Source organism: Schistocerca americana, chromosome 10 (assembly GCF_021461395.2).
Source record: "Schistocerca americana isolate TAMUIC-IGC-003095 chromosome 10, iqSchAmer2.1, whole genome shotgun sequence".
Lineage (NCBI taxonomy): Eukaryota > Metazoa > Arthropoda > Insecta > Orthoptera > Acrididae > Schistocerca > Schistocerca americana.
Genome location: NC_060128.1, coordinates 43539307 through 43564084, shown reverse-complemented (window position 1 = coordinate 43564084; position 24778 = coordinate 43539307).

Below are 24778 nucleotides of genomic sequence, written 5' to 3'. Positions count from 1 at the left end.
GAGAGTGTAAGTCCTCTTGTACTTAAGTCGGCATTGTGCCTTTTGTATTAAATTCGGATGCAATTTCTGTTTTTCATCATCAATAGGAAGGTCCAAGGGATACAGTAAACCTGAAGTGAGGCAACGGAATCCAAAACTTGACTCACAGGAGGGGTTCAAATCATAGAAAGTGAGAAAGTAAGTCCTCTTGTACTTAAGTCGGCATTGTGCCTTTTGTATTAAATTCGATTGCAATTTCTGTTTTTCATCATCAATAAGAAGGTCCAAGGGATACAGTAAACCAGAAGTGAAGCAACGGAATCCAAAACTTGACTCACAGGAGGGGTTCAAATCATAGAATGTGAGAGTGTAAGTCCTCTTGTACTTAAGTCGGCATTGTGCCTTTTGTATTAAATTCGGATGCAATTTCTGTTTTTCATCGTCAATAAGAAGGCCCAAGGGATACAGTAAACCTGAGGTGAAGCATCGGAATCTAAAACTGGACTCACAGGAGAGGTTCAAATCATAGAAAGTGAGAGTGTCAGTCCTCTTGTACTTCAGTCGGCATTGTGCCTTTTGTATTAAATTCGGATGCATTTTCTGTGTTTCATCATCATTAAGAAGGTCCAAGGGATACAATAAACCTGAAGTGAAGCATCGGAATCTAAAACTGGACTCACAGGAGAGGTTCAAACCATAGGACGTGAGAGTGACAGTCCTCTTGTACTTAAGTCGGCATTGTGCCTTTTGTATTAAATTCGGATGCAATTTCTGTGTTTCATCGTCAATACGAAGGTCCAAGCGATACAGTAAACCTGAAGTGAAGCTTCGGAATCTATAACTGGACTCACAGGAGAGGTTCAAATCATAGAAAGTGAGAGTGTCAGTCCTCTTGTACTTAAGTGAGCATTGTGCCTTTTGTATTAAATTTGGATGCAATTTCTGTGTTTCATCGTCAATAATACGGTCCAAGGGATACAGTAAACCTGATGTGAAGCATCATAATCTAAAACAGGACTCACAGGAGAGGTTCAAATCATTGAAAGTGAAAGTGTCAGTCCTCTTGTACTTAAGTCGGCATAGTGCATTTTGTATTACATTCGGATGCAATTTCTGTGTTCCATCGTCGATAACAAGGTCCAAGGGATACAGTAAACCTGAAGTGAAGCATCGGAATCTAAAACTGGACTCACAGGAGAGGTTCAAATCATAGAAAGTGCGAGTGTCAGTCCTCTTGTGCTTAAGTCGGCATTGTGCCTTTTGTATTAAATTCGGATGCAATTTCTGTGTTTCATCGTCAATAAGAAGGTCCAAAGGATACAGTAAACCTGAAGTGAAGCATCGGAATCTAAAATTGGACTCACAGGAGAGGTTCAAACATAGAAAGTGAGAGTGTCGCCCTTTTGCACTTAAGTCGGCATTGTGCCTTTTGTATTAAATTCGGATGCAATTTCTGTGTTTCATCGTCAATAAGAAGGTCCAAGGGATACAGTAAACCTGAAGTGAAACATCGTAAACTACAACTGGGCTCACAGGAGAGATTCAAATCATAGAAGGTGAGAGTGTCAGTCCTCTTGTACTTAAGTCGGGCTTGTGCCTTTTGTATTAAATCCGGATGCAATTTCTGTGTTTCATCGTCAATAAGAAGGTCCAAGGGATACAGTAAACCTGAAGTGAAGCATCGGAATCTAAAACTGGACTCACAGGAGAGGTTCAAATCATAGAAAGTGCGAGTGTCAGTCCTCTTGTACTTAAGTCGGCATTGTGCCTTTTGTATTAAATTCGGATGCAATTTCTGTGTTTCATCGTCAATAAGAAGGTCCAAAGGATACAGTAAACCTGAAGTGAAGCATCGGAATCTAAAACTGGACTCACAGGAGAGGTTCAAATCATAGAAAGTGCGAGAGTCAGTCCTCTTGTACTTAAGTCGGCATTGTGCGTTTTGTATTAAATTCGGATGCAATTTCTGTTTTTCATCATCAATAAGAAGGTCCAAGGAATACAGTAAACCAGAAGTGAAGCAACGGAATCCAAAACTTGACTCACAAGAGGGGTTCAAAGCATAGAAAGTGAGAGTGTAAGTCCTCTTGTACTTAAGTCGGCATTTTGCCTTTTGTATTAAATTCGGATGCAATTTCTGTTTTTCATCGTCAATAAGATGGCCCAAGGGATACAGTAAACCTGAAGTGAAGCATCGGAATCTAAAACTGGACTCACAGGAGAGGTTACAAACTTAGAAAGTTTGTGTGTCAGTATTCTTGTACTTAAGTTGGCATTGTGCCTGTTGTATTAAATTCGGATGTAATTTCTGTGTTTCATCGTCAATAAGAAGGTCCAAGGGATACAGTAAACCTGAAGTGAAGGATCGTAATCAAAAACTGGACCCACAGGAGAGGTTCAAATCATAGAGAAAGAGAGTGTCAGTCCTCTTGTATTTAAGTCGGCATTGTGCCGTTTGTATTAAATTCGAATGCAATTACTGTCTATCATCGTCAATAAGAAGATCCAAGGGATACAGTAAACTTGAAGTGAAGCATCGGAATCTAAAACTGGACTCGCAGGAGGGGATCAAATCATAGAAAGTGAGAGTGTCAGTCCTCTTGTACTTAAGTCGGCATTGTGCCTTTTGTATTAAATTCGGATGCAATTTCTGTGTTTCATCGTCAATAAGAAGGTCCAAGGGATACGGTAAACCTGAAGTGAGCATCGGAATCTAAAACTGAACTCAGAGGAGAGGTTCAAATCATCGAAAGTGATAGTGTCAGTCCTCTTGTACTTAAGTCGGCATTGTGCCTTTTGTATTTAATTCGGATGCAATTTCTGTGTTTCATCGTCAATAAGAAGGTCCAAGGTATACAGTAAACCTGATATGATGCATTGTAATCTAAAACTGGACTCACAGGAGAGGTTACAATCATAGAAAGTTAGTGTGTCAGTCCTCTTGTACTTAAGTTGGCATTGTGCCTTTTGTATTAAATTCGGAGGCAATTTCTGTGTTTCATCGTCAATAAGAAGGTCCAAGGGATACAGTAAACCTGAAGTGAAGCATCGGAATCTAAAACTGGGCTCACAGGAGAGGTTCAAATCATAGAAAGTGAGAATGTCAGTACTCTTGTACTTAAGTCGTCATTGTGCCTTTTGTATTAAATTCGGATGCCATTTCTGTGTTTCATCGTCAATAAGAAGGTCCAAGGTATACAGTAAACCTGATACGATGCATCGTAATCTAAAACTGGACACACAGGAGAGGTTACAATCATAGAAAGATAGTGTGTCAGTAATCTTGTTCTTAAGTCGCCACTGTGCCTTTTGTATTAAATTCTGATGTTATTTCTGTGTTTCATCGTCAATAAGAAGGTCCAAGGGATACAGTAAACCTGAAGTAAAGCATCGGAATCTAAAACTGGACTCACAGGAGAGGTTCAAATCATAGAAAGTGAGAGTGTCAGTCCTCTTGTACTTAAGTCGGCATTGTGCCTTTTGTATTAAATTCGGATGCAATTTCTGTTTTTCATCATCAATAAGAAGGGCCAAGGGATACAGTAAACCAGAAGTGAAGCAACGGAATCCAAAACTTGACTCACAGGAGGGGTTCAAATCATAGAAAGTGAGAGTGTAAGTCCTCTTGTACTTAAGTCGGCATTGTGCCTTTTGTATTAAATTCGGATGCAATTTCTGTTTTTCATCGTCAATAAGAAGGTCCAAGGGATACAGTAAACCTGAAGTGAAGCATCGGAATTTAAAACTAGACTCACAGGAGAGGTTCAAATCATAGAAAGTGAGAGTGTCAGTCCTCTTGTACTTAAGTCGGCAATGTGCCTTTTGTATTAAATTCGGATGCAATTTCTGTGTTTCATCGTCAATAAGAAAGTCCAAGGTATGCAGAAAACCTGAAGTGAAGCAACGGAATCCAAAACTTGACTCACAGGAGGGGTTCAAATCATGGAAAGTGAGAGTGTAAGTCCTCTTGTACTTAAGTCGGCATTGTGCCTTTTGTATTAAATTCGGATGCAATTTATGTTTTTCATCGTCAATAAGAAGGTCCAAGGGATACAGTAAACCTGAAGTGAAGCATCGGAATCTAAAACTAGACTCACAGGAGAGGTTCAAATCATAGAAAGTGAGAGTATCAGTCCTCTTGTTCTTAAATCGGCATTGTGCCTTTTGTATTAAATTCGGATGCAATTTCTGTGTTTCATCGTCAATAAGAAAGTCCAAGGTATACAGAAAACCTGAAGTGAAGCAACGGAATCCAAAACTTGACTCACAGGAGGGGTTCAAAACATAAAAAGTGAGAGTGTAAGTCCTCTTGTACTTAAGTCGGCATTGTGCCTTTTGTATTAAATTCGGATGCAATTTCTGTGATTCATCGTCAATAAGACGGTCCAAGGGATACAGTTAACCTGATGTGAAGCATCATAATCTAAAACAGGACTCACAGGAGAGGTTCAAATCATAGAAAGTGAGAGTGTCAGTCCTCTTGTACTTAAGTCGGCATTGTGCCTTTTGTATTAAATTCGGATGCATTTTCTGTGTTTCATCATCATTAAGAAGGTCCAAGGGATACAGTAAACCTGAAGTGAAGCTTCGGAATCTATAACTGGACTCACAGGAGAGGTTCAAATCATAGAAAGTGAAAGTGTCAGTCCTCTTGTACTTAAGTCGGCATAGTGCCTTTTGTATTACTTTAGGATGCAATTTCTGTTTTCCATCGTCGATAACAAGGTCCAAGGGATACAGTAAACCTGAAGTGAAGCATCGGAATCTAAAACTGGACTCACAGGAGAGGTTCAAATCACAGAAAGTGAGAGTGTCGTCCTTTTGCACTTAAGTCGGCATTGTGCCTTTTGTATTAACTTCGGATGCAATTTCTGTGTTTCATCGTCAATAAGAAAGTCCAAGGGATACAGTAAACCTGAAGTGAAACATCGTAAACTAAAACTGGGCTCACAGGAGAGATTCAAATCATAGAAGGTGAGAGTGTCAGTCCTCTTGTACTTAAGTCGGCCTTGTGCGTTTTGTATTAAATCCGGATGCAATTTCTGTGCTTCATCGTCAATAAGAAGGTCCAAGGGATACAGTAAACGTGAAGTGAAGCATCGGAATCTAAAACTGGACTCACAGGAGAGGTTCAAATCATAGAAAGTGCGAGTGTCAGTCCTCTTGTACTTAAGTCGGCATTGTGCCTTTTGTATGAAATTCGGATGCAATTTCTGTGTTTCATCGTCAATAAGAAGGTACAAGATATACAGTAAACCTAATGTGATGCATCGTAATCTAAAACTTGACTCACAGGAGAGGTTACAAACTTAGAAAGTTAGTGTGTCAGTAATCTTGTACTTAAGTTGGCATTGTGCCTGTTGTATTAAATTCGGATGTAATTTCTGTGTTTCATCGTCAATAAGAAGGTCCAAGGGATACAGTAAACCTGAAGTGAAGGATCGTAATCAAAAACTGGACCCACAGGAGAGGTTCAAATCATAGAAAGTGAGAGTGTCAGTCCTCTTGTATTTAAGTCGGCATTGTGCCGTTTGTATTAAATTCGAATGCAATTACTGTCTATCATCGTCAATAAGAAGATCAAAGGGATACAGTAAACTTGAAGTGAAGCATCGGAATCTAAAACTGGATTCGCAGGAGGGGATCAAATCATAGGAAGTGAGAGTGTCAGTCCTCTTGTACTTAAGTCGGCATTGTGCCTTTTGTATTAAATTCGGATGCAATTTCTGTGTTTCATCGTCAATAAGAAGGTCCAAGGGATACGGTAAACCTGAAGTGAGCATCGGAATCTAAAACTGAACTCAGAGGAGAGGTTCAAATCATCGAAAGTGATAGTGTCAGTCCTCTTGTACTTAAGTCGGCATTGTGCCTTTTGTATTTAATTCGGATGCAATTTCTGTGTTTCATCGTCAATAAGAAGGTCCAAGGTATACAGTAAACCTGATATGATGCATTGTAATCTAAAACTGGACTCACAGGAGAGGTTACAATCATAGAAAGTTAGTGTGTCAGTCCTCTTCTACTTAAGTTGGCATTGTGCCTTTTGTATTAAATTCGGAAGCAATTTCTGTGTTTCATCGTCAATAAGAAGGTCCAAGAGATACAGTAAACCTGAAGTGAAGCATCGGAATCTAAAACTGGGCTCACAGGAGAGGTTCAAATCATAGAAAGTGAGAATGTCAGTAATCTTGTACTTAAGTCGTCATTGTGCCTTTTGTATTAAATTCGGATGCCATTTCTGTGTTTCATCGTCAATAAGAAGGTCCAAGGTATACAGTAAACCTGATACGATGCATCGTAATCTAAAACTGGACACACAGGAGAGGTTACAATCATAGAAAGATAGTGTGTCAGTAATCTTGTACTTAAGTCACCACTGTGCCTTTTGTATTAAATTCTGATGTTATTTTGGTGTTTCATCGTCAATAAGAAGGTCCAAGGGATACAGTAAACCTGAAGTAAAGCATCGGAATCTAAAACTGGACTCACAGGAGAGGTTCAAATCATAGAAAGTGAGAGTGTCAGTCCTCTTGTACTTAAGTCGGCATTGTGCCTTTTGTATTAAATTCGGATGCAATTTCTGTGTTTCATCGTCAATAAGAAAGTCCAAGGTATACAGAAAACCTGAAGTGAAGTATCGTATTCAAAAACTGGACTCACAGGTGAGGTTTAAACCATAGAAAGTGAGAGTGTCAGTCCTCTTGTACTTAAGTTGGCATTGTGCTTTTTTTTTAAATTCGGATGCAATTTCTGTGTTTCATCGTCAATAAGAAGGTACAAGGGATACAGTAAACCTGAAGTAAAGCATCGGAAACTAAAACTGGACTCACAGGAGAGGTTCAAATCATAGAACGTGAGAGTGTCAGTCCTCTTGTACTTAAGTCGGCATTGTGCCTTTTGTATTAAATTCGGATGCAATTTCTGTTTTTCATCATCAATAAGAAGGTCCAAGGGATACAGTAAACCAGAAGTGAAGCAACGGAATCCAAAACTTGACTCACAGGAGGGTTTCAAATCATAGAAAGTGAGAGTGTAAGTCCTCTTGTACTTAAGTCGGCATTGTGCATTTTGTATTAAATTCGGATGCAGTTTCTGTGTTTCATCGTCAATAAGAAAGTCCAAGGCATACAGAAAACCTGAAGTGAAGCAAAGGAATCCAAAACTTGACTCACAGGAGGGGTTCAAATCATAGAAAGTGAGAGTGTAAGTCCTCTTGTACTTAAGTCGGCATTGTGCCTTTTGAATTAAATTCGGATGCAATTTCTGTTTTTCATCATCAATAAGAAGGGCCAAGGTATACAGTAAACCAGAAGTGAAGCAACGGAATCCAAAACTTGACTCACAGGAGGGGTTCAAATTATAGAAAGTGAGAGTGTAAGTCCTCTTGTACTTAAGTCGGCATTGTGCCTTTTGTATTAAATTCGGATGCAATTTCTGTTTTTCATCGTCAATAAGAAGGTCCAAGGGATACAGTAAACCTGAAGTGAAGCATCGGAATCTAAAACTAGACTCACAGGAGAGGTTCAAATCATAGAAAGTGAGAGTGTCAGTCCTCTTGTACTTAAGTCGGCAATGTGCCTTTTGTATTAAATTCGGATGCAATTTCTGTGTTTCATCGTCAATAAGAAAGTCCAAGGTATGCAGAAAACCTGAAGTGAAGCAACGGAATCCAAAACTTGACTCACAGGAGGGGTTCAAATCATAGAAAGTGAGAGTGTAAGTCCTCTTGTACTTAAGTCGGCATTGTGCCCTTTGTGTTAAATTCGGATGCAATTTCTGTTTTTCATCATCAATAAGAAGGTCCAAGGGATACAGTAAACCAGAAGTGAAGCAACGGAATCCAAAACTTGACTCACAGGAGGGGTTCAAATCATAGAAAGTGAGAGTGTAAGTCCTCTTGTACTTAAGTCGGCATTGTGCCTTTTGTATTAAATTCGGATGCAATTTCTGTTTTTCATCGTCAATAAGAAGGTCCAAGGGATACAGTAAACCTGAAGTGAAGCATCGGAATCTAAAACTAGACTCACAGGAGAGGTTCAAATCATAGAAAGTGAGAGTGTCAGTCCTCTTGTACTTAAGTCGGCATTGTGCCTTTTGTATTAAATTCGCATGCAATTTCTGTGTTTCTTCGTCAATAAGAAAGTCCAAGGTATACAGAAAACCTGAAGTGAAGCAACGGAATCCAAAACTTGACTCACAGGAGGGGTTCAAAGCATAAAAAGTGAGAGTGTAAGTCCTCTTGTACTTAAGTCGGCATTGTGCCTTTTGTATTAAATTCGGATGCAATTTCTGTTTTTCATCGTCAATAACAAGGTCCAAGGTATACAGTAAACCTGAAGTGAAGCATCGGAATCTAAAACTGGACTCACAGGAGAGGTTCAAATCATAGAAAGTGAGAGTGTCGTCCTTTTGCACTTAAGTCGGGCTTGTGCCTTTTGTATTAAATTCAGATGCAATTTCTGTGTTTCATCGTCAATAAGAAGGTCCAAGGGATACAGTAAACCTGAAGTGAAGCATCGGAATCTAAAACTGGGCTCACAGGAGAGGTTCAAATCATAGAAAGTGAGAGTGTCAGTCCTCTTGTACTTAAGTCGTCATTGTGCCTTTTGTATTAAATTCGGATGCCATTTCTGTGTTTCATCGTCAATAAGAAGGTCCAAGGTATACAGTAAACCTGTTTCGATGCATCGTAATCTAAAACTGGACACACAGGAGAGGTTACAATCATAGAAAGTTAGTGTAACAGTAAACTTGTACTTAAGTCGCCACTGTGCCTTTTGTATTAAATCCTGATGCTATTTCTGTGTTTCATCGTCAATAAGAAGGTCCAAGGGATACAGAAAACCTGAAGTGAAGCAACGGAATCCAAAACTTGACTCACAGGAGGGGTTCAAATCATAGAAAGTGAGAGTGTAAGTCCTCTTGTACTTAAGTCGGCATTGTGCCTTTTGTATTAAATTCGGATGCAATTTCTGTTTTTCATCACCAATAGGAAGGTCCAAGGGATACAGTGAACCTGAAGTGAGGCAACGGAATCAAAAACTTGACTCACAGGAGGGGTTCAAATCATAGAAAGTGAGAAAGTAAGTCCTCTTGTACTTAAGTCGGCATTGTGCCTTTTGTATTAAATTCGGATGCAATTTCTGTTTTTCATCATCAATAAGAAGGTCCAAGGGATACAGTAAACCAGAAGTGAAGCAACGGAATCCAAAACTTGACTCACAGGAGGGGTTCAAATCATAGAAAGTGAGAGTGTAAGTCCTCTTGTACTTAAGTCGGCATTGTGCCTTTTGTATTAAATTCGGATGCAATTTCTGTTTTTCATCGTCAATAAGAAGGTCCAAGGGATACAGTAAACCTGAAGTGAAGCAACGGAATCTAAAACTGGACTCACAGGAGAGGTTCAAATCATAGAAAGTGAGAGTGTCAGTCCTCTTGTACTTCAGTCGGCATTGTGCCTTTTGTATTAAATTCGGATGCATTTTCTGTGTTTCATCATCATTAAGAAGGTCCAAGGGATACAATAAACCTGAAGTGAAGCATCGGAATCTAAAACTGGACTCACAGGAGAGGTTCAAATCATAGAAAGTGAGGGTGTCAGTCCTCTTGTACTTAAGTCAGCATTGTGCCTTTTGTATTAAATTCGGATGCAATTTCTGTGTTTCATCGTCAATAATACGGTCCCAGGGATACAGTAAACCTGATGTGAAGCATCATAATCTAAAACAGGACTCACAGGAAAGGTTCAAATCATTGAAAGTGAAAGTGTCAGTCCTCTTGTACTTAAGTCGGCATAGTGCCTTTTGTATTACATTCGGATGCAATTTCTGTGTTCCATCGTCGATAACAAGGTCCAAGGGATACAGTAAACGCGAAGTGAAGCATCGGAATCTAAAACTGGACTCACAGGAGAGGCTCAAACATAGAAAGTGAGAGTGTCGTCCTTTTGCACTTAAGTCGGCATTGTGCCTTTTTTATTAAATTCGGATGCAATTTCTGTGTTTCATCGTCAATAAGAAGGTCCAAGGGATACAGTAAACCTGAAGTGAAACATCGTAAACTACAACTGGGCTCACAGGAGAGATTCAAATCATAGAAGGTGAGAGTGTCAGTCCTCTTGTACTTAAGTCGGCATTGTGCCTTTTGTATTAAATTCGGATGCAATTTCTGTGTTTCATCGTCAATAAGAAGGTCCAAAGGATACAGTAAACCTGAAGTGAAGCATCGGAATCTAAAACTGGACTCACAGGAGAGGTTCAAATCATAGAAAGTGCGAGTGTCAGTCCTCTTGTACTTAAGTCGGCATTGTGCGTTTTGTATTAATTTCGGATGCAATTTCTGTTTTTCATCATCAACAAGAAGGTCCAAGGGATACAGTAAACCAGAAGTGAAGCAACGGAATCCAAAACTTGACTCACAGGAGGGGTTCAAAACATAGAAAGTGAGAGTGTAAGTCCTCTTGTACTTAAGTCGGCATTTTGCCTTTTGTATTAAATTCGGATGCAATTTCAGTTTTTCATCGTCAATAAGAAGGTCCAAGGGATACAGTAAACCTGAAGTGAAGCATCGGAATCTAAAACTGGACTCACAGGAGAGGTTCAAATCATAGAAAGTGAGAGTGTCAGTCCTCTTGTACTTAAGTCGGCATTGTGCCCTTTGTATTAAATTCGGATGCATTTTCTGTGTTTCATCATCATTAAGAAGGTCCAAGGGATACAGTAAACCTGAAGTGAATCATCGGAATCTAATACTGGACTCACAGGAGAGGTTCAAACCATAGGAAGTGAGAGTGTCAGTCCTCTTGTACTTAAGTCGGCATTGTGCCTTTTGTATTAAATTCGGATGCAATTTCTGTGATTCATCGTCAATAAGACGGTCCAAGGGATACAGTAAACCTGATGTGAAGCATCATAATCTCAAACAGGACTCACAGGAGAGGTTCAAATCATTGAAAGTGAAAGTGTGAGTCCTCTTGTGCTTAAGTCGGCATAGTGCTTTTGTATTACATTCGGATGCAATTTCTGTGTTCCATCGTCGACAACAAGGTCAAAGGGATACAGAAAACCTGAAGTGAAGCATCGGAATCTAAAACTGGACTCACAGGAGAGGTTCAAATCATAGAAAGTGAGAGTGTCGTCCTTTTGCACTTAAGTCGGGCTTGTGCCTTTTGTATTAAATTCAGATGCAGTTTCTGTGTTTCATCGTCAATAAGAAGGTCCAAGGGATACAGTAAACCTGAAGTGAAGCATCGGAATCAAAACTGGGCTCACAGGAGAGGTTCAAATCATAGAAAGTGAGAGTGTCAGTCCTCTTGTACTTAAGTCGTCATTGTGCCTTTTGTATTAAATTCGGATGCCATTTCTGTGTTTCATCGTCAATAAGAAGGTCCAAGGTATACAGTAAACCTGATATGATGCATCGTAATCTAAAACTGGACACACAGGAGAGGTTACAATCATAGAAAGTTAGTGTAACAGTAAACTTGTACTTAAGTCGCCACTGTGCCTTTTGTATTAAATTCTGATGCTATTTCTGTCTTTCATCATCAATAAGAAGGTCCGAGGGATACAGTAAACCTGAAGTGAGGCAACGGAATCCAAAACTTGACTCACAGGAGGGGTTCAAATCATAGAAAGTGAGAGTGTAAGTCCTCTTGTACTTAAGTCGGCATTGTGCCTTTTGTATTAAATTCGGATGCAATTTCTGTTTTTCATCATCAATGAGAAGGTCCAAGGGATACAGTAAACCTGAAGTGAAGCATCGGAGTCTAAAACTGGACTCACAGGAGAGGTTCAAATCATAGAAAGTGAGAGTGTCAGTCCTCTTGTACTTAAGTCGGCATTGTGCCTTTTGTATTAAATTCGGATGCATTTTCTGTGTTTCATCATCATTAAGAAGGTCCAAGGGATACAATAAACCTGAAGTGAAATATCGGAATCTAAAACTGGACTCACAGGAGAGGTTCAAACCATAGGACGTGAGAGTGTCAGTCCTCTTGTACTTAAGTCGGCATTTTGCCTTTTGTATTAAATTCGGATGCAATTTCTGTGTTTCATCGTCAATACGAAGGTCCAAGCGATACAGTAAACCTGAAGTGAAGCTTCGGAATCTATAACTGGACTCACAGGAGAGGTTCAAATCTTAGAAAGTGAGAGTGTCAGTCCTCTTGTACTTAAGTCGGCATTGTGCCTTTTGTATTAAATTCGGATGCAATTTCTGTGTTTCATCGTCAATAATACGGTCCAAGGGATACAGTAAACCTCATGTGAAGCATCATAATCTAAAACAGGACTCACATTAGAGATTCAAATCATAGAAGGTGAGAGTGTCAGTCCTCTTGTACTTAAGTCGGCCTTGTGCCTTTTGTATTAAATCCGGATGCAATTTCTGTGTTTCATCGTCAATAAGAAGGTCCAAGGGATACAGTAAACCTGAAGTGAAGCATCGGAATATAAAACTGGACTCACAGGAGAGGTTCAAATCATAGAAAGTGCGAGTGTCAGTCCTCTTGTACTTAAGTCGGCATTGTGCCTTTTGTATTAAATTCGGATGCAATTTCTGTGTTTCATCGTCAATAAGAAGGTCCAAAGGATACAGTAAACCTGAAGTGAAGCATCGGAATCTAAAACTGGACTCACAGGAGAGGTTCAAATCATAGAAAGTGCGAGTGTCAGTCCTCTTGTACTTAAGTCGGCATTGTGCGTTTTGTATTAAATTCGGATGCAATTTCTGTGTTTCATCGTCAATAAGAGGGTCCAAGGGATACAGTAAACCTGAAGTGAAGCATCGTAATCTAAAACTGGAGTCACAGGAGAGGTTCAAATCATGAAGAGTGGGAGTGTCAGTCCTCTTGTACTTAAGTCGGGATTGTGCATTTTGTATTAAATTCGGATTCAATTTCTGTGTTTCGTCGTCAATAAGAAGGTCCAAGGGATACAGTAAACCTGAAGTGAAGCACCGGAATCTAAAACTGGGCTTACATGAGTGGTTCAAATCATAGACAGTGAGAGTGTCAGTCCTCTTGTTCTTAAGTCGTCATTGTGGCTTTTGTTTTAAATTCGGATGCAATTTCTGTGTTTCATCATCAGTAAGAAGGTCCTGGGTATACAGTAAACCTGAAGTGAAGCATCGTAATCAAAAACTGGACCCACAGGAGAGGTTCGAATCAAAGAAAGTGAGAGTGTCAGTCCTCTTGCACTTAAGTCGGCATTGTGCCTTTTGTATTAAATTCGGATGCAATTTCTGTGTTTCATTGTCAATAAGAAGGTCCAAGGTATACAGGAAACCTGATGTGATGCATCGTAATCTAAAACTGGACTCACAGGAGGGGTTACAATCATAGAAAGTTAGTGTGTCAGTAATCTTGTACTTAAGTCGGCGTTGTGACTTTTGTAATAAATTCGGATGCAATTTCTGTGTTTCATCGTCAATAAGAAGGTCCAAGGGATACAGTAAACCTGAAGTGAAGCATCGGAATCTAAAACTGGGCTCACATGAGTGGTTCAAATCATAGAAAGTGAGAGTGTCAGTCCTCTTGTCCTTAAGCCGTCATTGTGGCTTCTGTTTTAAATTCGGATGCAATTTCTGTGTTTCATCATCAGTAGGAAGGTCCTGGGTATACAGTAAACCTGAAGTGAAATATCGTAATCAAAAACTGGACCCACAGGAGAGGTTCAAATCAAAGAAAGTGGGAGTGTCGGTCCTCTTGTACTTAAGACGGCATTGTGCCGTTTGTATTGAATTCGGATGCAATTACTGTCTATCATCGTCAATAAGAAGGTCCAAGGGATACAGTAAACTTGAAGTGAAGATTCGGAATCTAAAACTGGGCTCACATGAGTGGTTCAAATCATAGAAAGTGAGAGTGTCAGTCCTCTTGTTCTTAAGTCGTCATTGTGGCTTTTGTTTTAAATTCGGATGCAATTTCTGTGTTTCATCATCAGTGAGAAGGTCCTGGGTATACAGTAAACATGAAGTGAAGCATCGTAATCAAAAACTGGACCCACAGGAGAGGTTCAAATCAAAGAAAGTGAGAGTGTCAGTCCTCTTGCACTTAAGTCGGCATTGTGCCTTTTGTATCAAATTCGGATGCAATTTCTGTGTTTCATCGTCAATAAGAAGGTCCAAGGTATACAGGAAACTTGATGTGATGCATCGTAATCTAAAACTGGACTCGCAGGAGGGGTTACAATCATAGAAAGTTAGTGTGTCAGTAATCTTGTACTTAAGTCGGCGTTGTGACTTTTGTAATAAATTCGGATTCAATTTCTGTGTTTCATCGTCAATAAGAAGGTCCAAGGGATACAGTAAACCTAAAGTGAAGCATCGGAATCTAAAACTGGGCTCACATGAGTGGTTCAAATCATAGAAAGTGCGAGTGTCAGTCCTCTTGTACTTAAGTCGGCATTGTGCCTTTTGTATTAAATTCAGATCCAATTTCTGTGTTTCATCGTCAATAAGAAGGTCCAAGTTATACAGTAAACCTGAAGTGAAGAATCGTAATCTAAAACTGGACGCACTGGAGAGGTTCAAATCATAGAAAGTGAGAGTGTCCGCCCTCTTGTACTTAAGTTGGCATTGTGCCTTTTGTAATAAATTCGGATGCAATTACTGTGTATCATCAACAATAAGAAGTTCCAAAGGATACAGTAAACCTGAAGTGAAGCATCGGAATCTAGAACTGGACTCACAGGAGAGGTTCAAATCATAAAGAAAGAGAGTGTCAGTCCTCTTGTACTTTAGTCGGCATTGTGCATTTTGTATTAAATTCGGATTCAATTTCTGTGTTACGTCGTCAATAAGAAGGTTAAAGGGATACAGTAAACCTGAAGTGAAGCATCGGAATCTAAAACTGGACTCACAGGAGAGGTACAAATCATAGATAGTTAGAGTGTCAGTCCTCTTGTACTTAAGTTGGAATTGTGACTTTTGTATTAAATTCGGATGAAAGTTCTGTGTTTCATCGTCCGTAAGAAGGTCCAAGGGATACAGTAAACGTGAAGTGAAGCATCGTAATCTAAAACTGGACTCATAGGAGAGGTTCAAATCATAGAAAGTGAGAGAGTCAGTCCTCTTGTACTTAAGTCGGCATTGTGCCTTTTGTATTAAATTCGTATCCAATTTCAGTGTTTCATCGTCAATAAGAAGGTCCAAGGGAAACAGTAAACCTGAATTGAATCATCGTAATCTAAAACTGGAATCACAGGAGATTTTAAAATCATAGAAGTGAGAGTGTCAGTCCTCCTGTGCTTAAGTCGGCATTGTGCCTTTTGTATTAAATTCGGAAGCAATTTCTGTGTTTCATCGTCACTAAGAAGGTCCAAGGTACACAGTAAACCTGAAGTGAAGCATCGTAATCTAAAACTGGACTCACAGGAGAGGTTCCTATCATAGAAATTTAGAGTGTCAGTCGTCTTGTACTTAAGTCGCCATTGTGCCTTTTGTATTAAATTTGGATGCAATTTCTGTGTTTAATCGTCAATAAGGAGGTCCAAGGGATACAGTAGACCTGAAGTGAAGCATCGTATTCTAAAACTGGACTCACAGGGGAGGTTCAAATCATAGAAAATTAGAGTGTCAGTCCTCTTTTACTTAAGTCGGCATTGTGCCTTTTGTATTAATTTCGGATGCAATATCTGTGTTTCATCGTTAATAAGAAGGTCCAAGGGATACACTAAACCTGAGGTGAAACAACGGAATCTAAAACTGGACTCACAAGAGAGGTTCAAATCATAGAATGTGAGAGTGTCAGTCCTCTTCTACTTAAGTCGGCATTGTGCCTTTTGTATTTATTTCGGATGCAATTTCTGTGTTTCAACGTCAATAAGAAGGTCCATGGGTAACAGTAAACCTGAAGTAAAGCATCGGAATTTAAAACTGGACTTACAGGAGAGGTTCAAATCATAGGAAGTCAGAGTGCCAGTCCTCTTGTACTTAAGTCGGCATTGTGCCTTTTGTATTAAATTCGTATGCAATATCTGTGATTCATCGTCAATATGAAGGTCCAAGGTATACAGTGAACCTGATGTCATGCATCGTAATCTAAAACTGGACTCACAGGAGAGGTTACAATCATAGAAAGTGCGAGTGTCAGTCCTCTTGTACTTAAGTCGGCATTGTGCCTTTTGTATTAAATTCGGATGCATTTTCTGTGTTTCATCGTCAATAAGAAGGTCCAAGGGATACAGTAAACCTGAAGTGAAGCATCGGAATCTAAAACTGGACTCACTGGAGAGGTTCAAATCATAGAAGGTGCGAGTGTCAGTCCTCTTGTACTTAAGTCGGCATTGTGCCTTTTGTATCAAATTCAGATCCAATTTCTGTGTTTCATCGTCAATAAGAAGGTCCAAGTTATACAGTAAACCTGAAGTGAAGCATCGTAATCTAAAACTGGACTCACTGGAGAGGTTCAAATCATAGAAAGTGAGAGTGTCCGCCCTCTTGTACTTAAGTTGGCATTGTGCCTTTTGTAATAAATTCGGATGCAATTACTGTGTATCATCAACAATAAGAAGTTCCAAAGGATACAGTAAACCTGAAGTGAAGCATCGGAATCTAGAACTGGACTCACAGGAGAGGTTCAAATCATAAGGAAAGAGAGTGTCAGTCCTCTTGTACTTTAGTCGGGATTGTGCCTTTTGTATTAAATTCGGAAGCAATTTCTGTGTTTCATCGTCACTAAGAAGGTTCAAGGTACACAGTAAACCTGAAGTGAAGCATCGTAATCTAAAACTGGACTCACAGGAGAGGTTCCTATCATAGAAATTTAGAGTGTCAGTCGTCTTGTACGTAAGTCGCCATTGTGCCTTTTGTATTAAATTTGGATGCAATTTCTGTGTTTAATCGTCAATAAGAAGGTCCAAGGGATACAGTAGACCTGAAGTGAAGCATCGTATTCTAAAACTGGACTCACAGGGGAGGTTCAAAACATAGAAAATTAGAGTGTCAGTCCTCTTTTACTTAAGTCGGCATTGTGCCTTTTGTATTAATTTCGGATGCAATTTCTGTGTTTCATCGTCAATAAGAAGGTCCAAGGGATACACTAAACCTGAGGTGAAACAACGGAATCTAAAACTGGACTCACAAGAGAGGTTCAAATCATAGAATGTGAGAGTGTCAGTCCTCTTCTACTTAAGTCGGCATTGTGCCTTTTGTATTTACTTCGGATGCAATTTCTGTGTTTCAACGTCAATAAGAAGGTCCATGGGATACAGTAAACCTGAAGTAAAGCATCGGAATTTAAAACTGGACTTACAGGAGAGGTTCAAATCATAGGAAGTCAGAGTGTCAGTCCTCTTGTACTTAAGTCGGCATTGTGCCTTTTGTATTAAATTCGTATGCAATATCTGTGATTCATCGTCAATATGAAGGTCCAAGGTATACAGTAAACCTGATGACATGCATCGTAATCTAAAACTGGACTCACAGGAGAGGTTACAATCATAGAAAATTAGTGTGTCAGTCCTCTTGTACTTAAGCCGGCATTGTGCCTTTTGTATTAAATTCGTATGCAATTTCTGTGTTTCATCGTCAATAAGAAGGTCCAAGGGATACAGTAAACCTGAAGTGAAGCATCGGAATCTAAACTGGGCTCACAGGAGAGGTTCAAATCATAGAAAGTGAGAGTGTCAGTCCTCTTGTACTTAAGTCGGCATTGTGCCGTTTGTATTAAATTCGGATGCAATTACTGTCTATCATCGTCAATAAGAAGGTCCAAGGGATAAAGTGAAGCTTCGGAATCTAAAACTGGACTCGCAGGAGAGGTTCAAATCGTAGAAAGTGAGAGTGTCAGTCCTGTTGCACTTAAGTTGGCATTGTGCCTTTTGTATTTAATTCGGATGCAATTTCTGTGTTTCATCGTCAATTAGATGGTCCAAGGGATACAGTAGACCTGACGTGAGCATCGGAATCTAAAACTGGACTCACAGGAGAGGTTCGAATCATCGAAAGTGATAGTGTCAGTCCTCTTGTACTTAAGTCGGCATTGTGCCTTTTGTATTAAATTCGAATGCAATATCTGTGTTTCATCGTCAATAAGAAGGTCCAAGGTATACAGTAAAACTGATGTGATGCTTCGTAATCTAAAACTGGACTCACAGGAGAGGTTACAATCATAGAAAGTTAGTGTGTCAGTTATCTTGTTTTTAAGTCGGCATTGTGCCTTTTGTATAAAATTCGGATGCAATTTCTGTGTTTCATCGTCAATAAGAAGGTACAAGGGATACAGTAAACCTGAAGTGAAGCATCGGAATCTAAACTGGGCTCACAGGAGAGGTTCAAATCATAGAAAGTGAGAGTGTCAGTCCTCTTGTACTTAAGTCGGCATAGTGCCTTTTGTATTAAATTCGGATGCAATATCTGTGTTTCATCGTCAATAAGAAGTTCCAAGGTATACAGTAAACCTGATGTGATGCATCGTAATTTAAAACTGGACTCATAGGAGAGGTTACAATCATAGAAAGTTAGTGTGTAAGTTATCTTGTTTTTAAGTCGGCATTGTGCCTTTTGTATTAAATTCGGATGCAATTTCTATGTTTCATCGTCAATAAGAAGGTCCAAGGGATACACTAAATCTGATGTGAAGCATCGGAATCTAAAACTGGACTCACAGGAGAGGTTCAAATCATTGAAAGTGAGACTGTCAGTCCTCTTGTACTTAAGTCGGCTTTGTGGCTTTTGTATTTAATTCGGATGCAATTTCTGTGTTTCATCGTCAGTAAGAAGGTCCAGGGTATGCAGTAAACCTGAAGTGAAGCTTCGTATTCAAAATCTGGACCCACAGGAGAGGTTCAAATCATAGAAAGTGAGAGTGTCAGTCCTCTTGTACTTAAATCGGTATTGTGCCCTTTGTATTAAATTTGGATGCAATTACTGTGTATCATCGTCAGTAAGAAGGTCCAAGGGATACAGCAAACTTGAAGTGAAGCATCGGAATCTAAAACTGGACTCACAGTAGAGGTTCAAATCATAGAAAGTGAGAGTGTCAGTCCTCTTGTACTTAAGTCGGCATTGTGCCTTTTGTATTAAATTCGGATGCAATTTCTGTGTTTCATCGTCAATAAGAAGGTCCAAGGGATACAGTAAACCTGAAGGGGAGCATCGGAATTCAAAACTGACTCACAGCAGAGGTTCAAATCATCGAAAGTGATAGTGTCAGTCCTCTTGTACTTATGTCAGCATTGGGCCTTTTGTATTAAATTCGGATGCAATTTCTGTGTTTCATCGTCAATTAGAAGGTCCAAGGGATGCAGTAAACCTGAAGTGACGCTTCGGAATCTTAAACTGGACTCACAGGAGAGGTTCAAATCATAGAAAGTGAGAGTGTCAGTCCTCTTGTACTTAAGTAGGCATTGTGCCTTTTGTATTAAATTCGGGTGCAATTTCTGTGTTTCATCGTCAATAAGAAGGTCCAAGGTATACAGTAAACCTGAAGTGAAGCATCATAATCTATAACTGGACTCACAGGAGAGGATCAAATCATAGAAAGTGAGAGTGTCAGTCCTCTTGTACTTAAGTCGGCATTGTGACTTTTGTATTAAATTCGGATGCAAATTCTGTGTTTCATCGTCAATAAGAAGGTCCAAAAAATACAGTAAACCTGAAGGGAAGCAACGGAATCTAAAACTTGACTCACAGGAGGGGTTCAAATTATAGAAAGTGAGAGTGTAAGTCCTCTTGTACTTAAGTCGGCATTGTGCCTTTTGTATTAAATTCGGATGCAATTTCTCTGTTTCATCGTCAATAAGAAGGTCCAAGGTGCACAGTAAACCGGATGTGAAGCATCGTAAACTAAAACTGGACTCAAAGTAGAGGTACAAATCATAGAACTGAGAGTGTCAGTCCAATTGTACTTAAGTCTGCATTGTGCCTTTTGTATTAAATTCGGATGCAAATACTGTGTATCATCGTCAATAAGAAGGTCCAAGGGATAAAGTAAACTTGAAGTGAAGCATCAGAATCTAGAACTGGACTCACACGAGAGGTTCAAATCATAGAATGTGAGAATGTCAGTCCTCTTGTACTTCAGTCGTCATTGTGGCTTTTGTATTAAATTCGGATGCAATTTCGTTGTTTCATCGTCAGTAAGATGGTCCTGGGTATACAGTAAACCTGAAGTGAAGCATTGTAATCAAAAACTGGACCAACAGGAGAGGTTCAAATCATAGAAAGTAAGAGTGTCAGTCCTCTTGTACTTAAGTCGGCATTGTGCCGTTTGTATTAAATTCGGATGCAATTACTGTCTATCATCGTCAATAAGAAGGTCCAAGGCTTACAGTAAACTTGAAGTGAAGCTTCGGAATCTAAAACTGGACTCACAGGAGAGGTTCAAATCATAGAAACTGAGAGTGTCAGTCCTCTTATACTTAAGTCGACATTGTGCCTTTGTATTAAATTCGGATGCATTTTCTGTGTTTAATCGCCAATAAGAAGGTCCAAGGTATACGGTAAACCTGAAGTGAAGCATCGTAAACTAAAACTGGACTCAAAGGAGAGGTACAAATCATAGAACTGAGAGTGTCAGTCCACTTGTACTTATGTCTGCATTGTGCCTTTTGTATTATATTCGGATGCAATTTCTGTGTTTCATTGTCAATAAGAAGGTCCAAGGTATACAGTAAACCGGATGTGATGCATCGTAATCTAAAACTGGACTCACAGGAGAGGTTCGAATCATCGAAAGTGATACTATCAGTCCTCTTGTACTTAAGTCGGCATTGTGCCTTTTGTATTAAATTCGGATGCAATTTCTGCGCTTCATCGTCAATAAGGTCCAAGGGATACAGTAATCCTGATGTGATGCTTCGTAATCTAAAACTGGACTCACAGGAGAAGTTACAATCATAGAAAGTTAGTGTGTCAGTAATCTTGTTTTTAATCCGGCATTGTGCCTTTTGTATTAAAATCGGATGCAATTTCTGTGTTTCATCGTCAATAAGAAGGTCAAAGGGATACAGTAAACCTGATGTGAAGCATCGAAATCTATAACTGGGCTCACAGGAGAGGTTCAAATGATAGAAAGTGAGACTGTCAGTCCTCTTGTACTTAAGTCGGCTTTGTGGATTTGTATTAAATTTGGATGCAATTTTGTGTTTCTTCGTCAGTAAGAAGGTCCAGGGTATACAGTAAACCTGAAGTGAAGCATCGTAATCTAAAACTGGACCAACAGGAGAGGTTCAAATCATAGAAAGTGAGAGTGTCAGTCCTCTTGTACTTAAGTCGGCATTGTGCCTTTTGTACTAAATTCGGATGCAATTTCTGTGTTTCATCGTCAATAAGAAGGTCCAAGGTATACAGTAAACCTGAAGTGTAGCATCGGAATCTAAAACTGGACTCACAGGAGAGGTTACAATCATAGAAAGTTAGTGTGTCAGTAATCTTGTTTTTAAGTCGGCATTGTGCCTTTTGTATTAAATTCGGATGCAATTTCTGTGTTTCATCGTCAATAAGAAGGTCCAAGGGATACAGTAAACCTGATGTGAAGCATCGAAATCTAAAACTGGGCTCACAGGAGGGGTTCAAATTATAGAAAGTGAGACTATCAGTCCTCTTGTACTTAAGTCGGCATTGTGCCTTTTGTATTAAAGTCGGATGCAATTTCTGTGTTTCATCGTCAATAAGAAGGTCCAAGGGATACAGTAAACCTGATGTGAAGCGTCGGAATCTAAAACTGGGCTCACAGGAGAGGTTCAAATCATAGAAAGTGGGACCGTCAGTCCTCTCGTACTTAAGTCGGCTTTGTGGCTTTTGTATTAAATTCGGATGCAATTTCTGTGTTTCATCGTCAATAAGAAGGTCCAAGGGATGCTCTAAACCTGATGTGAAGCATCGGAATCTAAAACTGGGCTCACAGGAGGGGTTCAAATCATTGAAAGTGAGACTGTCAGTCCTCTTGTACTTAAGTCGGCTTTGTGGCTTTTGTATTATATTCGGATGCATTTTCTGTGTTTCATCGTCAGTAAGAAGGTCCAGGGTATACAGTAAACCTGATGTGAAGCATCGTATTCAAAAACTTGACCCACAGGAGAGGTTCAAATCATAGAAAGTGAGAGTGTCAGTCCTCTTGTACTTAAGTCGGTATTGTGCCCTTTGTATTAAATTTGGATGCAATTACTGTCTATCATCATCCGTAAGAAAGTCCAAGGGATACAGTAAACTTGAAGAGAAGCATCGGAATCTAAAACTGGACTCACAGGAGAGGTTCAAATCATAGAAAGTCAGAGTGTCAGTCCTCTTGTACGTAAGTCGGCATTGAGCCTTTTGTATTAAATTCGGATGCAATTTCTGTGTTTCATCGTCAATAAGAAGGTCCAAGGGATACAGTAAACCTGAAGTGAAGCATCGTAATTCAAAACTGGACTCACAGTAGAGGTTCATATCATCGAAAGTGATACTGTCAGTCCTCTTGTACTTAAGTCAGCATTGTTCCTTTTGTATTAAACTCGGATGCAATTTCTGTGTTTCATCGTCAATTAGAAGGTCCAAGGGATGCAGGAAACCTGAAGTGAAGCAACGTAATCTAAAACTGGACGCACAGGAAAGGATCAAATCATAGAAAGTGAGAGTGTCAGTCCTCTTGTACTTAAGTCGTCATTGTGGCTTTTGTATTAAATTCGGATGCAATTTCTGTGTTTCATCGTCAGTAAGAAGGTCCTGGGTATTCAGTAAACCTGAAGTAAAGCATCGTAATGAAAAACTGGACCCACAGGAGAGGTTCAAATCATAGAAAGTGAGGGTGTCAGTCCTCTTGTACTTAAGGCGGCATTGTGCCGTTTGTATTAAATTCGGATGCAATTACTGTCTATCATCGTCAATAAAAAGGTCCAAGTGATACAGTAAACTTGAAGTGAAGCTTTGGAATCTAAAACTGGACTCACAGAAGAGGTTCAAATCATAGAAAGTGAGAGTGTCAGTGCTGTTGTACTTTAGTCGGCATTGGGCCTTTTGTATTATATTCGGATGCAATTTCTGTGTTTCATCGTCAATAAGAAGGTCCAAGGTATACAGTAAACCGGATGTGGTGCATCGTAATCTAAAACAGGACTCACAGGAGAGGTTCGAATCATCGAAAGTGATAGTATCAGTCCTCTTGTACTAAAGTCGGCATTGTGCCTTTTGTATTAAATTCGGATGCAATTTCTGTGTTTCATCGTCAATACGAAGGTCCAAGGTATACAGTAAGCCTGATGTGATGCTTCGTATTCTAAAACTGGACTCACAGGAGAGGTTACAATCATAGAAAGTTAGTGTGTCAGTCCTCTTGTACTTATGCGGCATTGTGCCTTTTGTATTAAATTCATATGCAATTTCTGTGTTTCATCGTCAATAAGAATGTCTAAGGGATACAGTAAACAAGAAGTGAAGCTTCGGAATCTAAACTGGGCTCACAGGAGAGGTTCAAATAATAGAAAGTGAGAGTGTCAGTCCTCTTGTACTTAAGTCGGCATTGTGCCTTTTGTATTAAATTCGGATGCAATTTCTGTGTTTCATCGTCAATAAGAAGGTCCAAGGTATATAGTAAACCTGATGTGATGCATCGTAATCTAAAGCTGGACTCACAGGAGAGGTTACAATCATAGAAAGTTAGTGTGTCAGTAATCTTGTTTTTAAGTCGGCATTGTGCCTTTTGTATTAAATTCGGATGCAATTTCTGTGTTTCATCGTCAATAAGAAGGTCCAAGGGATACAGTAAACCTGATGTGAAACATCGAAATCTAAAACTGGGCTCACAGGAGAGGTTCAAATGATAGAGACAGTCAGTCCTCTTGTACTTAAGTCGGCATTGTGCCTTTTGTATTAAATTCGGATGCATTTTCTGTGTTTCATCGTCAATAAGAAGGTCCTAGGGTTACAGTAAACCTGATGTGAAGCATCGGAATCTAAAAGTGGGCTCACAGGAGAGGTTCAAATCATAGAAAGTGAGACTGTCAGTCCTCTTGTACTTAAGTCGGCTTTGTGGCTTTTGTATTAAATTCGGATGCAATTTCTGTGTTTCATCGTCAATAAGAAGGTCCAAGGGATACAGTAAACCTGATGTGAAGCATCGGAATCTAAAACTGGGCTCACAGAAGAGGTTCAAATCATTGAAAGTGAGACTGTCAGTCCTCTTGTACTTAAGTCGGCTTTGTGGCTTTTGTATTAAATTCGGATGCACTTTCTGTGTTTCATCGTCACTAAGAAGGTCCAGGGTATACAGTAAACCTGAAGTGAAGCATCGTAATCAAAAACTGGGCCCACAGGAGAGGTTCAAATCATAGAAAGTGAGAGTGTCAGTCCTCTTGTACTTAAATCGGCATTGTGCCCTTTGTATTAAATTTGGATGCAATTACTGTCTATCATCGTCAGTAAGAAGGTCCAAGGGATACAGTTAACTTGAAGTGAACCATCGGAATCTAAAACTGGACTCCAAGGAGAGGCTCATATCATAGAATGTGAGAGTGTCAGTCCTGTTGTACTTAAGTCAGCATTGTGCATTTTGTATTACATTCGGATGATATTTCTGTGTTTCATCGTCAATAAGAAGGTCCAAGGGTTACAGTAAATTTGAAGAGAAGCATCGGAATTCAAAACTGGACTCACAGGATAGGTTCAAATCATCGAAAGTGATAGTGTCAGTCCATTTGTACTTAAGTCAGCATTGTGCCTTTTGTATTAAATTCGGATGCTATTTCTGTGTTTCATCGTCAATTAGAAGGTCCAAGGGATGCAGTAAACCTGAAGTGACGCTGGGGAATTTTAAACTGGACTCACAGGAGAGGTTCAAATCATAGAAAGTGAGAGTGTCAGTCCTCTTGTACTTAAG